At 37.7% G+C, this 18,869-nt stretch overlaps 1 protein-coding gene across 2 annotated transcripts in view; it reads left to right on the top strand.

Annotated features, from left to right (window-relative positions):
• Positions 1-1,029: 1,029 nt before the first annotated feature.
• AMOTL1 (angiomotin like 1) overlaps positions 1,030-18,869 on the top strand; it is a 167,051-nt gene continuing 149,211 nt past the window's right edge. For both annotated transcript variants that reach the window (XM_063092389.1, XM_063092387.1), the window contains exon 1: positions 1,030-1,266. The gene's annotated coding sequence lies outside the window, so the exon portion shown is untranslated. The remainder of the gene's footprint in view (positions 1,267-18,869) is intronic.

Here is an 18,869-nt window from a genome sequence, read left to right as displayed (position 1 = left end):
AAAGAGATTTTTTTCTTGTTTTATTTTCTCTGGAGTGAAACTTGAGACAAGATCTCAGAGCCTCAAAATAGCTCAGCAAGAGATTGGATACATGCCTAGTGACCCAGAGTCATCTTGCACTCTCCTGAAGTAGAGGTGTGGGAGAGAGGGCAGTCTGCTGCTGAGTTCAACCCTCTGCCCTACTTCCAACAGAAGTCATACCCGGTACCATTCTTCACCCTGGCACCCCAGAAAGAAATCTTGCCCAAAGTTTAGATCAAGGACTTGGCATCAGGAGGAGGTGCCTGGCCCACTGTGTAGCTAGAGATGACCTTGTATCCCATGTTACAAATTCAGTTGCTTCAGCCTCACCTTAAACATATGAGGGTACTTCAAAAAGTTTGTGGAAAAATAGAATTAAAAGATAATATGAATCTTTTCACAAACTTTTTGAAGTACCTTCATACAAAAAAGAAAATTCCTTACTTAAATGTGTCTTCCTAAATCTTTTTGGTAGAATGGCAGCATGTCTGGAGCTGATATATTAATGTCACGAATGATCCCAATTTGGGTGAGTGGTATTCAACAAAAAAAAAAATAAAACTCGGTTGCCTTCATTAGAAAAGCGGTCAAACTTTCTTTCTTACAGTGACTCATCCCCTTTGCTTAACTGAATACCATTTCCTCCACAAAGTCCAGACAGTCACTTATTTGTCACCTTCGTATTCTTACCAATCCACCAGCTCTGAAAACATTTTAGCGAGGTAATCATTTCCAGCTTCTTACTGCCCCTCCTCCTGACTGAAATATCTTTGCTGCTTCTCTCTCCCCCCATCTCCCCAAGCATGTTTACTTCATAGGACTCTAAATATCGGTTTTCCTTCCCTACAGTGCTGTTTTTCAGGGAGTTGGGTTCTTGGAAGATAATGATATGACTCAAGGAAATAAGAGCATGGCTTTCCTCTCCCTGGTGCTGGATAAGGTGATTGGTGCTTTAGGACTTTCTGAAGCTCTTTGAAAACGACAGGGCTAGTCAGATTCCAGCAGTTTACCTTCCGAAGGCTGAGCGTGTCTGGGCAATGGCTGTGTAATTTGGATGGAGTCATCACTGATGAAGCAGAGTTGGCTCAGCCAGAGAGCACTTGTTGCTCTTTTTAAACTCCACAGCACCAGGGATGAAGTCACCTTTCTTCTTTTAAAACTGAACAGATTTGCCCTGTGAGCCCCTGTCACTTTTTTTGAACTTAGTGTTTTTTTCCACCACCAGTCACCAAGACCTTCTCTCAGGTAAGGAAACTCTTTTTTAGCGGGTTTCCATCCAGGGAAGCTTGATTTGAGGGGGAGTTTGCAGGGCATTTGTGGATAGAGTTGGATGGAGTTAGATCAAGATGTACTCGACTGGGTGGGAAGGATGGCTGGTTTCTTGACAGCTGGTCCCCACCTAGTGGGGTGGCAGACCCTGGCTGGGTGAACTTAGCTCCGAGATACAGTGGTGGGCTGTCACAGTGGGCATGGAAATCTAAGCCAGGCTTGGTTTGGGGTGCTTATTCTAATAGTTGCATAACAAGCACATTCGTGAATCAGCTATAAGTGGTCTCCTTTGGGCTGAGAACACCTATATCCACTTTGACTTCTTACTGACTGGCTTTGTGTTTGGGTAGACCCTTATACAGTCTCACCATAACAGTTGATGTGCAAAAAAGCAGCAGCTCTCTGGAGAGCCTTGATTTGCTCTTTAGCCGACTTGAATGCTTCCCTTCTTCTTCGGCAGTGTAGCAGGAGACAAAGGGGCCCAGGATCCCTGTTCTAACATGCAGGTACTTTGTATAAACAGTGGCTGTGCTGCTGTGTGGGGGGCAGAAGTATGCAAGCACATTTTAGTGCCTGTCCATACGAGTTCTTCCAAGAAAAGGAGCATGTGTGGTTTGTTTGGTTTTTCTTTTTGTCCGGGCAGACCCTATGATCCTAAAGACCAGTGAAATCTCCCTGCAACACTTTCTACGAGTTGTATGAGTCACTGTCACTGATTGAATCATACAGCTTTTTTTAGCTTTGGAAGGCTCAATAAAGACATCTTGGTTATGACAGAGGTTCCTACAGGATGAGAAATTGTTTTTGGAGAGAGAGTTGAACCACTGTCAAGTGAAAACATTGAGAACTGCAGAGCCCTTTATTTCTTAACACAGAACTCTGCTGCATAGAGCATTTGGTGCAGTCCTCTATAGTCTATGAAGGGAGCAAAGACTCTCATTTAGATAAGAGACGTTTGTTTTATTTTAAGTGCAATAGTATACTGGCTGCCACTGACTGGCTATACAATCATCTCAAATTTACCATGTCCAGAATTCATCCTCACCTGAAATCTGTTCCCCCTGCTGTGTTCCCTGAGCTCAGTGAAAAGTACCTGGTTGTCCTTGATAGATTTCTGGATTACACCTTTGACCTCTTCTGCTTCCTCACATTTCTGCATCTTGTTGGGCAACACATCAGCAGATTCAACCTTCATCTTGTCTCTCAAATCCACCCAGTTCTCCCTGCCTGTATGGATATTATCCTAGTTTAAGCCTTTATCATCTTCGGCGAGGAATACTGAAACCTCCCATCTGTGGTTCCTCTCTCCAGTCTTACCTTCCCATTAGCAGCCAGAGTGATGGTTCTAAATTGATTGATCAGCATCTGCACAATCCAATCAATCACCAGTGTGTTGTTTCTGTCTTCTTAATATTCCTCCATGTTTTTCACATCTCTCCATGCCACCACTACAGTACTACCTTGGTCCACCCACCAACACCCTTTGCCTGAGTTACTGCAACAGCCTGTTAGCTGATCTCCATGCTACTAGGCTCACTCCCCTCCTAGTATAAGATGCCTTAAGCTTCTTGTCTTCCCAGTTTTAAAAGGATATTTTTACCAGAGCAGAACTTGAAATACTGGGGTTCAGAAGCTTTAGTGTTTTTATGACTCTTGTAGATCCTTCAGGGAGTGAGGCCAGGAGAGTGGGGGAGGATGGTGGGTGTAGATTGCAGCGGGAAGAAAGCCTGAAGAGTGCATAAAGCTCAGACCCTGGAACCAGGAAGGTCTTCATTTGAATCCTAGCTCCTCCACCTTCTTGAGTCTCACGTTCCTCAACTGAAATGGAAATAATAATAACTACTTTACTAAGTGAGTAGAAGAGTCAAATGAGAATATTTATAGAAGTCTCTGAAACATAGCAATTAAGAATTTTTAGTTTCTTTCCCTCTTTCCCTTTAAGGCTTATAATCTCTAACCATCACATATACCCTGTCAGTATTTGGCTGTGTACCCGTGTGCACGCACGTGTGTGTCTATAATTATCTGTATTTGGTACAGTAGGAATGAAGGGTGGTGAAGAAATACATGAAATACATGAGAACTCCCTTAAGGAACCTGCGGTTCATTTAGGGAGATAAAGCCAACATAAATAGCGTAAAAAAGCATTTCTAAAACAAGCAATCTGTGGTTGTAATGTGTACAGCACCAACTGAGTATGTAAGCAGGAATGACCTGAGTAAACAGGTCTGTAAATACCTGCAGACAGAGTGCAAACAGATCTGTATCAAGCAATTTTAGATTGAGGCTCCTCAAAGATTTAAAAACCATTGGCCTCTCTGATGCTAAAGTAAAACTTCCCAGAAGGCTTTATACTCTTAGACTGATTTAATGACACACAGATTAGTGTTTAAAATTACTTTACTCCATTGTGTAGATATACCACATTTTCCGTATCCACTCATCTGATGATGGACATTTGGGTTGGTTCCAACTCTTGGCTATTGTAAAGAGTGCTGCGATGAACATTGGGGAACAGGTATACCTACGACTTGATGATTTCCATTCCTCTGGGTATATTCCCAACAGTGGGATAGCTGGGTCGTATGGTAGATCTATCTGCAATTGTTTGAGGAACCTCCATACCATTTTCCATAGAGGCTGCACCATTTTGCAGTGCCACAAACAATGTATGAGAGGTCCTTTTTCTCCGCAACCTCGCCAGCATTTATCGTTCATAGTCTTTTGGATTTTAGCCATCCTAACTGGGGTTAAATGGTATCTCAGTGTGGTTTTGATTTGCATTTCCTGGATGCTGAGTGATGTTGAGCATTTTTTCATATGTCTGTTGGCCATTTGTATATCTTCCTTAGAGAAATGCCTATTTAGCTCTTTTGCCCATTTTTTAATTGGGTTGCTTGGTTTCTTCTTGTAAAGTTGTTTGAGTTCCTTATATATTCTGGATATTAATCCTTTGTCAGATGTATATTTTGCAAATATTTTCTCCCACTCTGTTGGTTGTCTCTACTCAGCTATAAAAACGAATGAAATACTGCCATTTGCAACAACATGGATGGACCTTGAAAGAATTATATTAAGTGAAACAAGTCAGGCACAGAAAGAGAAATACCACATGTTCTCACTTATTGGTGGGAGCTAAAAATTAATATATAAATTCACACACACACACACACACACACACACACACAAAAACCGGGGGGGGGGGAAGAAGATATAACAACCACAACTACTTGAAGTTGATACGACAAGCAAACAGAAAGGACATTGTTGGGGGGGGAGGGGGGGAGGGAGAAGGGAGGGAGGTTTTGGTGATGGGGAGCAATAATCAGCCACAATGTATATCGACAAAATAAAACTTAAAAATAAATAAATAAATAAATAAAATAAAATTACTTTACTCAGTCATTCAATCAACAAGCATTCACTGAGAGCCTACTCTGTGCTAGGTTCTATACTATACAAATTCTTTACTACTCTTCCCATGGGAGATTGATGTTAATTTCCCCCTTTTTGAACCTAAGCTAGCCTTAGGGACTTGCTTGACAAATAGAATGAGAAGCAAGTGACATTTGGGGACAATTGTGGCTAGGTTGTAAGAAGGTTTGCAGCTTCCTCCTGGGTTTCTTGACCCACTCATTTTGAGGGAAGCCAACTACCATGTAAAGCCATGTGCTGGTTAAGTTACTCGGCTCTCTGGCCAATTACTCTGAGACCACCATGCTGTGAGGAAGCCCAAGCTAACCATCTGGAGAGGCTACAAGGAGAGAAGCCCACCCCACCCTCAGATTTTCCAGCTATTCAAACTTAACCCCCAAGTATGTAAGGAAAGAAGCCTTTAGATTATTCCAGACTCAGTTACTGTAGCTGTGTGAGAGACCTTGATTGAGAACAGCTCAGCTCAGCCCAGTCAACTCACAGAAACCTGAGAGAGAATAACAGTTTGCATGATGTAAGTTTGGGGGTGGTTTTTACACTGAATTAGATAACTGGAGCATGGTGGTAGCCTTGTTTACTCAGAAGCCAGCCTAGGTCTAGCTCCTAAAGTGGTGTGAGGTGTTGAGGAATCCATCCAGAGAGTTCTTTGTCCTTGCATATTCTCTCAGGCCTCACCCACTAAAGAAGCAAAAAAAAGAGACTCAATTACTTTCCTAACTAGTTTTACCATTATAACGAATCAGTGATCTCTCTCCCTCCTCCCTCATCATCTGCCTCCATCTTGAATCCATCTAACTCTCTTCATACAAAGCTCTGAAGAACATCCATCTTGCCCACTCTCTGGCCCTACTCTGTCCTCCACATGGAATTTGTTTGGGGAAGCAGGAAGAACAGAGAAAATATAAAGTCAAGTAATTGCCCACAGCCATGAGGCCTGCTGGAAAGCCACAGAGACCCCAAGAAAAGAGCAGCCAAGAGGAGGATTTAAACAGGCTTTGGGGAAGACACATAGATTAGTGGTTAAAAACATGAATTTTGAAATCAGATAGTGTCAGTTCCAATCCATGCTCTGACATTTTCTAGTTGGCTGACCTTGGAAGGTATCTAGACATCTCTATTCTCAGTTCCCTCATTTTAACAATCTGGATAGTAAAGCCATCTCTCAAAGTTTTTGCAAAGATTAAATAAGGTGATATTTGTAGAATGCTTAGCTCAGTGCCTAACACACATGTGTTACATAAATAAGTAGCAGCTACAGTGGTAGCAGTGATAGTATTGGTGTAGTAGTGGTGGTACTGTTGTCACAAGTCCCAAAGCCATAGGCTCCCTGGCAATCCCAGAGCTTCAGTGAGTCAGTGACACTATAGGTGCCCAATATAAAGTGTTCAATAAATACTTACATTGAACTGAATATCTACATTCTGAATATCTATTCCACTGACAATTTTTGTCTGTTATTGCCCCAAAATGCATTTTCAAAGTCTTACAAAGCATAACTGTGCATTATGTCCCCTGTATCTTAAACAATATAAACTGAAACCATATTTTCTCATTTTTTGTGAGTCCTCTTTTTACCTTCTGCTGCATAGCAGGTGGTTGAGTGGTTCAGTGCTCAAGGCATTTTAACTGTTATTATTTTTTTAAATTTCATTTAAGGAGAAATTGAAGTCGGGTGACTTTTTCAGGGATCCTGGGCCCAGAGAGCTCCAAAAATTTCAGGCTTACTAGCTTACAGGTACTACCTCTTTGGTAGGAAGGATAGTCAGGGTGAAGGATAAAATCACTTTTGAGAGCAAAATGTGAATGTTAAGTTCTCCTGCTTTATTCATTACCTTGTAAATAAGAAATTTTAATCTATGAAATTCTAATCTATGAGTTGACATTTGGCAGACTGGTCTCATTATATTTATGGTTAGTCTAACATGGATTTTTTTCATGTCAACATTCTGACTGTTAAAGAATAGCTGGTTCAAGTATTTTTTAAAATGTTTATTATGAAATATTTATAGATTCATGAGTTCATGCCCATCCAGCCTCCCCCAATGTTAACATTTTAAGTAACTATATAATACAATATCAAAACCAAGTAATTGACATTGGTACAATCCACAGACCTTATTCGTATTTTATCAGTTATATATGTACTCATTTGTATGTGTGTATAATTATGTGCAATTTTTATTACATTAGTTTCGTGTAACTACTGCCACAATGGTTAGCTTCATGTAACTACCACGACAATCAAGATACAGAACTATATCATCACCAAAAGTGTTCTGTGTACACTTTTGGTGTACATACTCCTTTTTAGACATACTCCCTATCCCTAACCCCATGAAGTTATTAATCTGTTGTCTATCTATACAATTTTATTTCAAGAGTGTTATATAAATGGAGCCATGAAGTATATAACCTTATGGTATTGCCTTTTTCCACTCGACATAACAATCCTGAGATCCATCCAATTTTTTGCTCGTATCAATAGTCAGTTCCTTTTTGTTGCTGCCAAGTATTGCATAGCTTGGATGTACCACAGTTTCCAGTTTTTTGCTATTACAAACAAAGCTTCTATGAGCATTCATGTACAAGTTTCTGCATGAACATAAGTTTTTATTTCTTTGGCATTAATGTCCAAGAGTGCAATATCTCAGTCTTATGGTAAGTTCATTTTAGTTTTAAAAGAAACTGCCAAACCACTTTCTAGAGCAGCTGTAACATTTTATATTACCACCACCAACATATGAGTAATGGAATTGCTCTGCATCCTTGCTAGCATTTGGTGTTATCACCTTTTTAAAAAAGTTTATTAATATTATATTTTTATATTATATGAGTTGGTTTTTCACGCTTGTCAAAAATCAATTGGACATATTTGTTTGATTCTATCTCTGAGTTCTCCATTTTCATATGCTGACGTGTCTATCCCTCTGACAATACTTCACTGTCTTGATTACTATATAATAAGTGACATAGTAGTTATTTAATAAGCCATATAGCAAGTAGAGTTATTTCTTCTACTTTAGTGCTCTTTTTCAAAGTTGTTTTGGCTATCTTTGGGCCTTTTGCTTTCCACATAAATTTTAGAATAAGCTTGTCTATGTTGACAAAAACCTTGCTGGGATTTTGGTAAGAATCCTGTTAAAAATGTAATTTGAGGAGAATTGACTTCTTTACTATGTTGAATCTTCCAATCCTTGTACATGGAAAATTTCTGCAATTATTTAGGGCTTCTATGGTTTCTTTCATTAGCATTTTGTAATTTTTAGCATATAGATTCTGCATATATTTTGTTAAATCTATACTTAAGTAGTTCATTTTCTTTGGAGCAAGTGAAAATGGTATTGCATTGTTAAATTTCAGTTTCCACATGTACATCGCTAACTTATAGAAATGCAGTTAACTTTTATGTGTTAATATTAAATCTTGCAATTGTGTTGAACTCATTTATTAGTTCCAAGGGGTAGTTTTTTGGTTTGGGGTGTTTTTTTGTTTTTTTGGGTTTTTTTTTTTTTTGGTAGATTTCTTAGGATTTTCTACCTAGAATATCATAGCATCTGGAAATAGAGAGGTTTTTTTTCTCTTTCCGATCTGTATGACTGTTATTTCTTTTTCTTGTGTTATTGTGCTGGCTGGAACCTGAGTACTATGTTAAGTAAGAGTGGTCAGAGCAGACATCCTTGCCTTGTTCCCAATCTTAGAGGAAAAGCATTCAGTCTTTCACCATTAAATATGATCTTAGCTGTAAATTTTTTATAGATGCTTTTGATCAAGTTGAGGAAGTTTCCCTCTAATTTAGTTTGCTGAGAATTTTTATTTTGAATGAGTGTTGGATTTTGTTAAATGCTTTTTCTGCATCAACTGATATGATCATATGATTTTTCATCTTTAGTCTGTTGATATGGTTATTACACTGAATGATTTTCAAATATTGAACTGCTTTGCATATCTGGAATAAATCACACTTGGTCATGGCATGGTATTCTTTTTTATACATTGTTTGATTCAATCTACTGATACTTTGTTAAAGATTTTTGCATCTCAGTTCATGAGAATTGTTGATTTGTAGTTTTCCTTCTTTTGTACTATCTTTGTCTGGTTTTATACTGGGGTAATACTGGCCTTATAAAATGAGTTAGGAAGTAATTTCTTCTTATTTACTTTTTGATGATGCTGTGTTAATTTTTGAAATGCTTGGTAAAATTCTCCAGTGAAATCATTTGGACCAGGAAATTTCATTTTGCGGAGCTTTTAATTATAAGTTCAATTTCTTTAATAGTAGAACTATTCAGATTATCTATTTCATCTTGGCTGAGTTTTCACTGAGGTTTTGAAGACTTAGTTCCTGTCTCAAAAAGTTATTGGAAAAATAGAATTAAAAGATAATATAGGGCCGGCCTCATGGCTCACTCAGGAGAGTGTGGCACTGGGAGCGCACTGGCGCTCCCGCTGTGGGTTCGGATGTTATATGGGGATGGCTGGTGCACTCACTGGCTGAGCGCGGTGCGGACGACACCAAGCCAAGGGTTGCGATCCCCTTAGCAGTCACACACACACAAAAAAGCAAAATAATAATAATAATAATAATATAAAATTTCCCATGGACTTTTTGAAGTACCGTTATAAATTCCAGATTAATAAAAACACATGTTAAATATTAATTGATAAAAATAATTTTAAGTTGATAAATTACTTAATAATATTGAAGTAGGAAAGACCTTTTTAAGCATGGCACAAACCTAAAAGCTGTACAGAGAAAGACTGATACATTCAATTACATAAAATGTTAATAAAGCATATGTGATTAAAATAGTATAAATAAAATCAAAATACAAATGACAAATAGAAAAACTCACTAGCAACATTATAACAGAGCAAAACATATTTTTTAAAAATTTAAATAGTACATTCAATAAGAAAAAATTAAGTAAACATGGGCAAAATGCAAGGGAAGATAAACTCACAATTTTAAAAGCTCAAATTAAAACAATAAAAACTTTCCTCTTTTTATTACTTTAAACATTACAAAATTAATAAATACACATTGTAAAAAAGGTAAAAAATATATAAAGCACATAGTGTTAGAAAGTTTCCTGCAAGGCTTTATATTCCCGACCTTGAAATCTCACTCCTTTCCTAGCAGTATCTCTATTGAAAGTTTGCTATTCCTTTGATTTTATTGATGTGGTGTGTCACATTTATTGATTTGAGAATGTTGAACCAATTTTGCATCCCTGGGATGAATCTCACTTGATCATGGTGGATACTTTTGTGTAAGTGCTGCTGAATTCTGTTAGCTAGTATTTTATTGAGGATTTTTGCATCTATATTCACCAAAGATATTCACCTATAGTTTTCTGTTTTTGTTGTATTTTTGTCTGGTTTTGGTATCTGGGTGATGTTTGCCTCATAGAATGAGTTTGGGAGAATGGCCTCTGTTTCAATCTTTTGGAAAAATTTGTATCAATTCCTCTTTGAAGGAGAATTGGTATCAATTCCTCTTTGAAGGTTTGATAGAATTCTGCAGTGAATCTGTCTGGTCCTGGGCTTTTCTTTGTTGGGAGACTTCTGATAACAGCTTCAATCTCTTTTATTGTTATTGGTCTGTTCAGATTTTCTGTGTCTCCTTGGCTCAGTTTTGGTAGTTTGTATGTGTCCAGAAATTTATCCATTTCCTCCAGAATTTTAAATTTGTTGGCATATAGTTGTTTATAATAGTCTTTAATGATTCCTTGTATTTCTGAGGTATCAGTTTTAATATCACCTTTTCACTTCTAATTTTTGTTATTTGGGTCTTCTGTCTTATTTTCTTGGTTAGCCTTGCTAAAGGTTTGTCAATTTTATTTATCTTTTCAAAAAACCAACTTTTTGTTTCATTGATCTTTTGTATTGTTTTTTGGGTTTCTATTTTATTTAGTTTTGCTCCAATCTTAATTATTTCTTTCCATCTACTAACTATTTCTTTTCCATCTAGTTCTTTAAGGTAAAGTGTTAGGTTGTTTACTTGCTGTCTGTCCATTCTCATGAAGTAAGCCTTTAATGTGATAAATTTCCCCCTTAGTACTGCTTTTGCAGTATCCCACAGGTTTTGGTATGATGTGTCATTATTTTCATTAGTTTCAAGAAATTTTTTGATTCCCTGTTTAATTTCTTCTTGGATCTGTATGTCATTAAGTAGAATGTTGTTTAATTTCCATGTGTTCGTACAACTTCCAGAGTTTCATTTGTTATTGATTTCTAATTTTAATCCATTGTGATTGGAAAAATGCATGGAATAATTCCAATTTTTAAAAATTTGTTGAGACTTGATTTGTGACCTAACATGTGGTCTATCCTGAAGAATGGTCCACGTGCTGATGAGAAGAATGAATATTCTGAGGTTGTTGGATGGAATGGTCTGTAGATATCTGCCAAGTTCAATTGGTCTAAAGTGTTGTTTAGATCTTGTGTTTCTCTATTGATTTTTTTTGCCTACATGATCTGTCCAATGTTGAGAGTGGGATGTTCAGGTGCTCCACTATTATGGTATTAGTGTCTATCTCATTCTTTAAAATCAAAGACAAAAACCATATGATCATCTCTATAGATGCTGAAAAAGCAATTGATGAAATTCAGCATTTGTTAATGATAAAGACTAAGTACTAGTCAGAGCAATCAGAGAAGAGAAGGAAATAAAGGGCATGCAGACTGGAAAAGATGAAGTTAAACTGTCCCTATTTGTGGACGATATGCTCCTATATATTGAACAGCCTAAAGCCTCTACCAACAAAACTCTTAGAGTTGAAAAATGATTTTAGCAAAGTTGCAGTATACAAAATCAACACACAAAAACCAGTAGCATTTCTATACTTCAACAGTGAACATGCAGAAAAAGAAATCAAGAAAGCTAGCCCATTTACAATAGCTTCCCCCAAAATAAAATACTTAAGAATAAAGTTAACCAAGGATGTGAAAAATCTCTATGAAGAGAACTGCAAACCACTGTTGAGAAAAAATAAAGAGGACACAAAAAGATGGAAAGATAACCCATGCTCTTGGATTGGAAGAATTAACATTGTGAAAATGTCCACATTACCCAAAGTGATCTACAGATTCAACACAATCCCCATCAAAATTCAAATGACATTTTTCTCAGAAATGGAAAAAACTATCCAGACATCTATATGGAATAACAAAAGACCATGCATAGCAAAAGCAATGCTGAGTGAAAAATAAATAAATGAATAAAGCCGGAGGCATAACACAACTTGACTTTAAACTATACTACAAAACTATAATAACCAAAACTGTATGGTATTGGCACAAAAACAGACACACTGATCAATGGAATAGATTAGAGAACCCAGAAATCAACCCATACACCTCACACTGGGGAAGAGACTGCCTCTTCAGCAAATGGTGCTAGGAAAACTGGATATTCATATGTAGGAGAATGAAACTAGACCCATATCTCTCACCATATACCAAAATAAACTCAAAAGGGATTAAAGTATTAAATATACATCCTGAAACAATAAAACTCCTTAAAGAAAACATAAGGAAACACTTCAGGAAGTAGGAGTGGGTACAGACTTCATGAATATGACCCCAAAAGCACAGGCAACCAAAGGAAAAATAAACAAATGGAACTATATTAAACTAAAAAGCTTCTGCACAGCCACAGAAACAATCAAGAGAATGAAAAGACAACCAACAGAGTGGGAGAAAACATTTGCAAATTATATATCTGACAAAGGATTACTATCTAGAATATACAAGGAACTCAACTCAACAGCAAAAAACCATATAACCCAATTAAAACATGGGCAAAGGAGCTGAATGAGCATTTCTCAAAGAAAGATATATGAATGGGCAACAGACACATGAAAAAATGCTCAACATCACTCAGCATTTGGGAAATGCAAATCAAAACCACTTTGAGATACCATCTCACTCCACTTAGGATGGCTAATATCCAAACAACTGAGAATGATACATGCTAGCGAGGTTGCAGAGAAAAAGGGACTCTCATACACCGTTGGTGGGACTGCAAAATGGTGCAGCCTTATTGGAAAATGGTATGGAGGTTCCTCAAACAATTACAGATAGATCTGCCATATGACCCAGCTATTCCACTGCTGGGACCATACGCAGAAGAATGGAAATCATCATGCCGAAGGGATACCTGTACTCCCATGTTTATTGCAGCACTATTTACAGTAGCCAAGTGTTGGAACCAACCCAAATGTCCATCATCAGATGAGTGGATAAGGAAACTGTGGTATATGTATACGTAATGGAATACTACTCTGCTATAAAAAGAATGAAATACTACCATTCACAGCAACATGGATAGACTTAGAGAAAATTAAATTAAGTGAAACAAGTCAGGCACAGAAAGAGAAATACCACATGTTCTCTCTTATTTGTGGGAGCTAAAAACAAATAAATAAGTATACAAACAAATAAATGGTAGGGGTGGGAAGTACACAGAACAATCACAACAATTCCTTGAACTTGTTAAGACAAGTGAGCAGGTATGATGTAGTTGGTGGGGAGGGGAGAAAAAGAGGGGAGAAAGAGGAACAGGTAAAGGGACACAAATATCAATTACAATGTACATTGTAAAGTTTAAATAAATAAATAAATATTACTTCTAGCCCTTTCTATATGTGATTATAAGTGTGTGTGTGTCTCTTTTACACAAATTGGATCCTATTTATAAATTATTTTGCATCTGGCTTTTTACAAGTTACATGTGATATCAGTTTTTATAGAGTCACTGTACTTGTTCTAACTGCTGTATGGGGTTTACAATATAATTATACTTTATTTAACCATTTATGGAGGAGCATTCAAATGTTTCCTTTTTGTCATCGCAGAGAATCCTGCATTATATATATCTTTGTGCTCACTTGTAATTGCATTTTGTAGGACAGATACTTAGAAATGAAATTGCTGGATCAAAGGATATATAAACTTGTATATTAGAGGTTATGCCAAATTGCCTTTTTTTTTTCCTTTTCTGGTGGCTGGCAGGTGTAGGGATCCGAACTCTTGACCTGTGCTCTAACCAACTGAGCTAAACCACAGCCCTCTAAATTGCCATTTAAAAAATTCTTTATAAATATATTCTTCTACCAAAGTTGTACCTGTTTCTTCAAATTGTCATCATCTCCTCTTTTAAAATATTTTGCCAGTGTGATAAGTGGGAAAAAAATGTCAGCATTGTTTTAATTTGCATTCTTTGAGAATTGAGATTGAACATCATTTTGTATGTTTATAGTTCGGGTTTGTTTATCTCTTAATTAATAGTTCAGGTTTGTTTATCTCTTAATTAACAGTTCATAGTCTTGTTTATCTTTCTGTTGATTTTCAGTTTCTTATTGATACACAGAAACACTTTTATAGTATGGATATTAATCTTTTTTCTATACATCAGAAATATTGTCTTCCATTCTCTCAAATTTATTTTACTTTTCTTTATTCTTTCTTTTTAGAGAAGTTTTAAGCTTGATGTAGTACAACCTGTCCATCCTTTATTTTCACTTACAGATTTCATGTCTTACTTAGTAAAATCTTTCCCACTAAAGAATTATAAAATTATTTTTTTCTAACATGCTTAGAGATTTGTTTTTATTATATAGGTTTTTATTCATTTTCAATTAATTTTGTATGTAGGAATCCACCTTTTAAAAAATGAACAGCCAATTATCCCAATATTTATGGAATAGTCTACTTTCCCCACTGATTTGATCTGCTGTTTCCGACCTGGGCTGGTTCACCCCTCCTTAGGCAACCTGGTGGTCCCCCGCTCCTGCAAAGTCACCATATAGATGCCAAACTTAGTGTGGATTCCTGATTTATCAGCACAGTGCACTACAGCCCAGAACTCCTGGGCTCAGGAGATCCTCCAGTCTCAGTCTCCCACGTAGCTGAGACTACAGGTGTGTGCCACCGCACCTGGCTCCCTACTGATTTGAAATGCCATTTTTTTTCATATACTTAATAATTTCAGTGATTGTATTTTGGACTTTTAATTTTATTCTAACAAATAATTTGCAACAAGATCAGACTGTTTGAACTACTTTAGCTTTATAGTTTGTTTTATTACCTGAGAAAGTATGTACCCAAACCTTGCCATTGTTTCTCTTTATCAAAAATTTTCAGGCTAATGCTAACAATTAAGATTTATTAGTAAGAGAAAAAGTCAGCCATGTGGGGTATGTGTCTGTGCAGGGGACTATTAAGAATACTATTTATGAGACTTTTCACTTTGGATCATTCCTCACTATTTATATGTTCTTTAAAAAAAATGAATATACCTTTCTTTCATAATTAAAAACAGGATCTGTTTTTTCTGTTGAACACCCAAGCCTATATGAGAGCATATCCTGTATGTGTGTTTCTCAATTGTGGTTCCACATTAGAATTGCTTGGGGAGGTTTTAAGAAATATGAATGCCCAGAGACCTGCCCCCAAAGTTTGGATTTCATAGTCTGGGGAGGGCCTGGGGCATCAGCATGTTTTAAAAGTTCCCCAGGTGATTCTAACATGCAACACAGCCGAGAACTGCTGCTGTACATGATGTGATGCTTCACAGGGTTCCCACTGTGATGAGGTATTTTCAGAATATAATTACTTGGAAGTGCAATCCAAAGTAATCCATCACTTCTCTGTCAGGCTAAGTGCTAGCATGAGACTGAGTGCAAACAAGTCCAAGGGGAGACGCAGAAAAGAACTTTGCTCGAACATGTGTGAATCTGTGTTAGGCCTTTTGATAGAAAGGTAGACTCATGCAGGCCCCCTCAACACAAAGGATTCTTGTAAACTAGTCATGACCATGAAAGATCCAGGAATCTCATGGAAAAGCAGGAATAGCAAAACAGCCACACTTCTGGCACTCAGACTGTGATTGGTACTAGAAGTTTCCAACAGATCTTCAGGCACCAGGGTTATTTTGAGACCCTTCCGTGGGAGGCTTTCAGACTTCTTTCATCTGAAGAGCTGCTGTATTAAAGCAAAATGGCTTTTGGAAGCCTGATATGGAAAACAGATCAAAGAAGAACTGTTCTGACCCACTAACTTCGCCTACCTAAAACCCCTTTTTGAAGAAACCTGAGAAGTGGCCAGAAACCCAATATTGGTAGCTCCCTCTCTCCCTGCTTGCTTTTGGGTGTCTTGTCCTGAAGCCTCTGCCCATCAGCTGACTGATTCTGTCTCTGTATTCCTGACACAGGGTCTGATTGGCTGTGCTGGCCCACACTGATCTGTCCCTGGTTAAGTGAGATTTTCCATACCAGGTGACTACATACATAGAACGAATGGTTCATGGAGTCATGTGCCCACCACTGGTGAGCTGGGCCAGAGAAGGGGTGGGGAGCAGAAGTAAGGTGCATGGAACTGCCTTGGGATTGAAAGGGGAGGGTGTGGGTGACTACTTTCCCTCAGAATGGGAGTGTGGATAGAACATGTACCTCGATTAACCTGTACATGCCAAGCACTAAGTCAGCTGTCAGTGAATGTTGAATTGGAGGGTGGATTTCAATGGGTTACAAAACTGTTTAAATTCAAGTAAATATGCTAGGGGAAACCTATCGGGAATATGTAGAGGTCCCTGCACTTTGAACGTCTCCAAAGGTCTTTTCTGGCTCTAAGAATCTAGGCTTTTTAAAGGTCTTATCAGCCTAGGAGGTCAGGAGAATGAAGTTCATTTTCCCTTGGATTGGATCTATGCCATGTGTAGCTACTGAGCACTTGAAGTATGGCTAGTTTACATGGACACATGATGTAAATGAAAATACACACTGGATTTTGAAGACTTGGTATGAAAAAAAAACTAACATTTGCATCAAAACTAACATTTGCATCAGTAATTTTTAAATTTTTTTATTGAAACATAATTGACTATACATATTTGTGGGATTCAGAGTTGAATATCAATACCTGTGTGCAATAAGTGATGATCAAGTTAGGATAATCAGTATAATCATTATTAAAAGACATAATCATTCTTTGTGTCCATTAACCAATTTCTTGCTAACATCCTCCCTTCCCCACCTCTAGTAACCACACGTTAAAATACTGTTTTGACTATAGTGGTAATACTTTAAAAAAAGTATTACCTTTTTTTAAATGTGTGTTATAGATTGAATGTTTTTGTTCCTGGAATTTCAATGCTGAAATCCTAACTTTCAATGTGATGGTATTTACAGGTGGGGCCTTTGGGAGGTGATTAGGTTAGGATGAGGGAACAAGACTGGGACCCTTATGTTGGGATTATTGCCCTTTTAAGAAGAGGAAGAGACTCCAGAGCTCTCTTGCTCTCTCTCCATTGCGTGAAGACACGGTACAACCCAGGAAGAGAGCCCTAACCAGGGAACAGAATCAGCTGGTAACTTGATCTAGGATTTCTCAGCCTCCAGAACTGTGAGAAATAAATGTCTGTTGTTTAAGCCACTCAGTCTACGGTATTTTGTTATTGTAGCCTGAGCTGACTAAGACATGCGGCTATTAGGACATTTAAAAGTATGTCTGTGGCTCACATTCTCTTTCTAATGGACAGTGCTGGATTGGGTAGCAACTCTGATATCTTCCCCTGCTCAGGAATGGCTGTAAAGATCTGTGTATAAACAGCCCTTTGCTGTAGGACCCATATCAATATCCTATTCTTGGTTCATAATCAAAGCTGTGGAAGTTTATCTTATTCTGGCTCTTTGTCCTTTTGCCTTGTAGACTTCAGCCTAATTCATTTTCTCAAACAGCACCACTTAATCCTCTCCTGTGGTTTTCCAGTATCCACACGCAGTTGGTATTGCTTGTGGCTCTGCCTCAGCAAGTCCTTACAGAGCTTTTCTCTGCTGCTTTGCCTCTGTTGCTCTTTCCTGACTAGTTTTTCCCCTCCCTTTCTGGAACTGGCACACAGCAACAGATTCTCATTTGCACTCTTACCCATTTTTTCACATGTCTTTTTTCCGGAGAAGTGTGTTCCAGCCAGCAGCCCTTCCTTTGAGATAAATGATTGCTTCCTAAATTCTCCTCATAGTTCATTCTGTTTCCCCACAGAATGAAATTTGCAGATGGGACTAAGCCACTTCCAGAAGTAGATCTATGTCAAGTGTTAATAACAATTATAATAAAAACAACTACTATTGTCATTCATTGAGATTTTATTACTGGCCAGAATCTCTACCAGGCACATTACAGACGTTTCTCATTTAATCCTTGTAATAACCAGGCAAAGCATGTGCTATGGTCCCCTATTATAGATGGGAAAAATTAGGCTCAACAACAGTATGTACTTTGCTCACAGATCACTGCCAGTAAATGGTGGATGTGGGATTAAATCCAAATCTGTCCCCAAAGTCTGTGCTCTTACCCACTACATTTATACTACCTCCCATATGCTATGTCACCTCCCAAGTTGGGCAACCAACTTGGAAACTCAATGCTGCACAGAAAGTGATTTTTATAAGCAAATTTGATGAAATAATAACAATACCATGTACTTGTATACAGTTTTGATGATTCTGTAGTTGACATCTGATTTTCACAAAACTCTGTTAAAGATTAAAGAATGAACTTTGAGTCCTATTTCATACACACACACACACACACACACACACACACACACACACACACACACAAAAAGGGCTCTGGGGACATAGAGTGACTTGTCCAGGGTCACTACATTAAGAAAAGGTTCTAAACCAAATGAGAACCCAGTTCTCTTGAAATATTTATTTTCCTTTTTCTTTATTTATCAGTGTGTACTTGGGCATTGGGCTGCTTGGATGTCGGGATTTAGTGACAAATCTGTTATGACTGCTGATTTAACCTTGCATTGTGTGAGGAGTTTGCTGGTATAGATTCACTTGAATTTTATAGCTGCAGGTATGTCAACCTCCTTCTTCCAACAAGCATTGTCTGAGCTTGCATCTGGCCAGGCATTGTGCTAACAGTGGGAATGGAAGGGTGTGTAAGATATGACATTCTCCTGAGGAGACTACCTCCTAAGGTAGTCTTCCCCTTCTAATGGGGAAGACAATCATCTTGTAAAGAGAGTGTTATCATTCAATGGAAAAGCATTGTCCTAATGGAATACAAAAAATTCTGAGAAGCCCAAAGGGAGAAGGAAATAAGCCTGCCTTTGAAGGTTTCATGGTGAA

This window comes from Cynocephalus volans, chromosome 4, assembly GCF_027409185.1.
Source record: "Cynocephalus volans isolate mCynVol1 chromosome 4, mCynVol1.pri, whole genome shotgun sequence".
NCBI classification, from domain to species: Eukaryota; Metazoa; Chordata; class Mammalia; order Dermoptera; family Cynocephalidae; genus Cynocephalus; species Cynocephalus volans.
The sequence above is the reverse complement of the archived record's forward strand: the minus strand, read 5'-3'. Positions and strand labels throughout refer to the sequence as shown.